This window comes from Heloderma suspectum, chromosome W, assembly GCF_057233095.1.
Source record: "Heloderma suspectum isolate Gila_16-S chromosome W, 16-S_ref, whole genome shotgun sequence".
NCBI lineage: Eukaryota > Metazoa > Chordata > Lepidosauria > Squamata > Helodermatidae > Heloderma > Heloderma suspectum.
In genome coordinates, this window is record NC_139475.1 from 8,772,501 (window position 1) to 8,777,500 (window position 5,000).

The window sequence follows — 5,000 nt, forward strand, 5'->3', positions numbered from 1 at the left end:
ATTAAGGGTTAGGGTATGGGTTAGGGTTAGGGTTAGGGTTGGATTTAGGGTTAGGGTCTGGGTTAGGGTTAGGGTTAGAGTTAGGGTTGAGTTAGGGTTAGGGTTAGGGTTAGGGTTAGGGTTAAGCTTGGGGTTAGGGTTAGGGTTAGGGTTGTGGTTAGGGTTAGGGATAGGGTTAGGGTCAGGGTCAGGGTCAGGGTTAGGGTTAGGTTTAGGGTCGGGGTTAGGGTTCGGGTTGGGGTAGAGGTTAGTGTTAGGGTTAGGGTTAGGGTTAGGTTTGGGGTTAGGGTTAGGGTTAGGGTTAGGGTTAGGGTTAGGGTTGGATTTAGAGTTAGGGTCTGGGTTAGGGTTAGGGTTAGGGTCGGGGTTAGGGTTCGGGTTGGGGTAGAGGTTAGGGTTAGTGTTAGGGTTAGTGTTGGGTTAAGTTTAGGGTTAGGGTTAGGGTTAGGGTTGGTGTTAGGGTTGGGTTTAGTGTTGACGTTAGGGTTAGGGTTAGGGTTAGGTTAGTGGTTAGGGTTAGGTTTAGGGTTAGGGTTAGGTTTGGGGTTAGGGTTAGGGTTAGGGTTAGGTTTGGGGTTAGGGTTAATGTTAGGGGTAGGGTTGGATTTAGGTTTAGGGTCTGGGTTAAGGTTGGGGTTGGGGTTAGGGTTAGGGTTAAGGTTGAGTTATGGTTAGGGGTAGGGTTAGGGTTTGGGTTAGGGTTAGGGTTAGGGTTGTGGTTAGGGTTAAGTTTAGGGGCAGGGTTATGGTTAGGGTCGTGTTAGGGTTGGGGTAGGGTTTAGGTTTAGGGTTAGGGTTGGGGTTAGGGTTAGCGTTAGGGTTAGGTTTGGGGTTAGGGTTAGTGTTAGGGTTACGGTTGGATTTAGGGTTAGGGTCTGGGTTAGGGTAGGGTTAGGGTTGGGGTTAGGGTTAGGGTTAGGGTTGAGTTAGGGTTAGGGTTAGGTTTAGGGTTCGGGTCAGGGTCAAGGTTAGTGTTCGAGTTAGGTTTAGGGTCAGGGTCAGTGTTAGCGTTCGGGTTAGCTTTAGGGTCGGGTTTAGGGTTGGGGTTACGGTTCGGGTTGGTTAGGGTTGGTGTTAGTTTTAGGGTTATTTTGGGTTAGGTTTAGGGTTAGGGTTAGGGTAGGGTTAGGGTTGGGGTTAGGGTTAGGGTTAGGGTTAGGGTTAGGGTTAGGGTTACGGTTGGGGTCAGGGTTAGGGTAAGGGTTAGTGTTACAGTTAGGGTTAGGGTTAGGGTTAGGGTTAGGGTTAGGGGTTAGGTTTAGGGTTAGGGTTAGGGTTAGGGTTAGGGTTAGGGTTAGGCTTAGGCTTAGTGTTAGGGTAGTGTTTAGGGTTAGGGTTAGGGTAGGGGTTAGGGTTAGGGTTAGGGTTTGGGCTGGGGTTCGGGTTAGTGTTAGTGTTAGGGTTAGGGTTAGGGTTGGGGTTAGGGTTAGCGTTAGGGTTAGGTTTGGGGTTAGGGTTAGTGTTAGGGTTACGGTTGGATTTAGGGTTAGGGTCTGGGTTAGGGTAGGGTTAGGGTTGGGGTTAGGGTTAGGGTTAGGGTTGAGTTAGGGTTAGGGTTAGGTTTAGGGGTCGGGTCAGGGTCAAGGTTAGTGTTCGAGTTAGGTTTAGGGTCAGGGTCAAGGTTAGCGTTCGGGTTAGGTTTAGGGTCGGGTTTAGGGTTGGGGTTACGGTTCGGGTTGGTTAGGGTTGGTGTTAGTGTTAGGGTTAGGGTTGGGTTAAGTTTAAGGTTAGGGTTAGGGTAGGGTTAGGGTTGGGGTTAGGGTTAGGGTTAGGGTTAGGGTTAGGTTTGGGGTTATGGTTAGTGTTAGGGTTAGGGTTGGATTTAGGGTTAGGGTCAGGTTTAGGGTTAGGGTTAAGCTGAGGGTTAGGGTTAGGGTTAGGGTTGTGGTTAGGGTCAGGGTCAGGGTTAGGGTTAGGGTTAGGGTTAGGGTTAGGGTTAGGGTTGGGGTAGGGGTTAGGGTTAGGGTTGGGGTTAGGGTTAGGGTTAGGGTTAGGTTTGGGGTCAGGTTTAAGGTTAGGGTTAGGGTTAGGTTTAGGGTTGGTGTTAGGGTTAGGGTTAGGGTTGGGGTTAGGGTTAGCGTTAGGGTTAATCTTAGGGTTAGGGTTAGGCTTAGGTTTGTGGTTAGGGTCAGGGTTAGGGTTAGGGTTAGGGTTGGGGTAGGTGTTAGGGTTAGGGTTGGGGTTAGGGGTAGGGTTAGGGTTAGGTTTGGGGTCAGGGTTAGGGTTAGGGTTAGGGTTAGGGCTAGGGTTAGGGTTAAGCTTGGGGATAGGGTTAGGGTTAGGGTTAGGGTTGTGGTTAGGGTTAGTGTTAGGGTTAGGGTTGGATTAAGGGTTAGGGTATGGGTTAGGGTTAGGGTTAGGGTTGGATTTAGGGTTAGGGTCTGGGTTAGGGTTAGGGTTAGAGTTAGGGTTGAGTTAGGGTTAGGGTTAGGGTTAGGGTTAGGGTTAAGCTTGGGGTTAGGGTTAGGGTTAGGGTTGTGGTTAGGGTTAGGGTTAGGGTTAGGGATAGGGTTAGGGTCAGGGTCAGGGTCAGGGTTAGGGTTAGGGTTAGGGTCGGGGTTCGGGTTCGGGTTGGGGTAGAGGTTAGTGTTAGGGTTAGGGTTAGGGTTAGGTTTGGGGTTAGGGTTAGGGTTAGGGTTAGGGTTAGGGTTGGATTTAGAGTTAGGGTCTGGGTTAGGGTAAGGGTTAGGGTTGAGTTAGGGTTAGGGTTAGGGTTAGGGTTAAGCTTGGGGTTAGGGTTAGGGTTAGGGTTAGGGTTGTGGTTAGGGTTAGGGTTAGGGATAGGGTTAGGGTCAGGGTCAGGGTTAGGGTTAGGGTTAGGGTCGGGGTTAGGGTTCGGGTTGGGGTAGAGGTTAGGGTTAGTGTTAGGGTTAGTGTTGGGTTAAGTTTAGGGTTAGGGTTAGGGTTAGGGTTGGTGTTAGGGTTGGGTTTAGTGTTGACGTTAGGGTTAGGGTTAGGGTTAGGGTAGTGGTTAGGGTTAGGGTTAGGGTTAGGGTTAGGTTTGGGGTTAGGGTTAGGGTTAGGGTTAGGTTTGGGGTTAGGGTTAATGTTAGGGGTAGGGTTGGATTTATGTTTAGGGTCTGGGTTAAGGTTGGGGTTGGGGTTAGGGTTAGGGTTAGGGTTGAGTTATGGTTAGGGGTAGGGTTAGGGTTTGGGTTAGGGTTAGGGTTAGGGTTGTGGTTAGGGTTAAGTTTAGGGGCAGGGTTATGGTTAGGGTCGTGTTAGGGTTGGGGTAGGGTTTAGGTTTAGGGTTAGGGTTAGGGTTGGAGTTAGGGTTAGGGTTAGGTTTACGGTTGGGGTCAGGGTTAGGGTAAGGGCTAGTGTTACGGATAGGGTTAGGGTTAGGGTTAGGGTTAGGGGTTAGGTTTAGGGTTAGGGTTAGGGTTCGGGTTAGGCTTAGGCTTAGTGTTAGGGTAGTGTTTAGGGTTAGGTTTAGGGTTAGGGTAGGGGTTAGGGTTAGGGTTAGGGTTTGGGCTGGGGTTCGGGTTAGTGTTAGTGTTAGGGTTAGGGTTAGGGTTGGGGTTAGGGTTAGCGTTAGGGTTAGGTTTGGGGTTAGGGTTAGTGTTAGGGTTACGGTTGGATTTAGGGTTAGGGTCTGGGTTAGGGTAGGGTTAGGGTTGGGGTTAGGGTTAGGGTTAGGGTTGAGTTAGGGTTAGGGTTAGGTTTAGGGTTCGGGTCAGGGTCAAGGTTAGTGTTCGAGTTAGGTTTAGGGTCAGGGTCAGGGTTAGCGTTCGGGTTAGCTTTAGGGTCGGGTTTAGGGTTGGGGTTACGGTTCGGGTTGGTTAGGGTTGGTGTTAGTGTTAGGGTTATTTTGGGTTAGGTTTAGGGTTAGGGTTAGGGTAGGGTTAGGGTTGGGGTTAGGGTTAGGGTTAGGGTTAGGGTTAGGGTTAGGGTTAGGGTTACGGTTGGGGTCAGGGTTAGGGTAAGGGTTAGTGTTACAGTTAGGGTTAGGGTTAGGGTTAGGGTTAGGGTTAGGGGTTAGGTTTAGGGTTAGGGTTAGGGTTAGGGTTAGGGTTAGGCTTAGGCTTAGTGTTAGGGTAGTGTTTAGGGTTAGGGTTAGGGTTAGGGTAGGGGTTAGGGTTAGGGTTAGGGTTTGGGCTGGGGTTCGGGTTAGTGTTAGTGTTAGGGTTAGGGTTAGGGTTAGGGTTGGGGTTAGGGTTAGCGTTAGGGTTAGGTTTGGGGTTAGGGTTAGTGTTAGGGTTACGGTTGGATTTAGGGTTAGGGTCTGGGTTAGGGTAGGGTTAGGGTTGGGGTTAGGGTTAGGGTTAGGGTTGAGTTAGGGTTAGGGTTAGGTTTAGGGTTCGGGTCAGGGTCAAGGTTAGTGTTCGAGTTAGGTTTAGGGTCAGGGTCAGGGTTAGCGTTCGGGTTAGGTTTAGGGTCGGGTTTAGGGTTGGGGTTACGGTTCGGGTTGGTTAGGGTTGGTGTTAGTGTTAGGGTTAGGGTTGGGTTAAGTTTAAGGTTAGGGTTAGGGTAGGGTTAGGGTTGGGGTTAGGGTTAGGGTTAGGGTTAGGGTTAGGTTTGGGGTTATGGTTAGTGTTAGGGTTAGGGTTGGATTTAGGGTTAGGGTCAGGTTTAGGGTTAGGGTTAAGCTGAGGGTTAGGGTTAGGGTTAGGGTTGTGGTTAGGGTCAGGGTCAGGGTTAGGGTTAGGGTTAGGGTTAGGGTTAGGGTTGGGGTAGGGGTTAGGGTTAGGGTTGGGGTTAGGGTTAGGGTTAGGGTTAGGTTTGGGGTCAGGTTTAAGGTTAGGGTTAGGGTTAGGTTTAGGGTTGGTGTTAGGGTTAGGGTTAGGGTTGGGGTTAGGGTTAGCGTTAGGGTTAATCTTAGGGTTAGGGTTAGGCTTAGGTTTGTGGTTAGGGTCAGGGTTAGGGTTAGGGTTAGGGTTGGGGTAGGTGTTAGGGTTAGGGTTGCGGTTAGGGGTAGGGTTAGGGTTAGGTTTGGGGTCAGGGTTAGGGTTAGGGTTAGGGTTAGGGCTAGGGTTAGGGTTAAGCTTGGGGATAGGGTT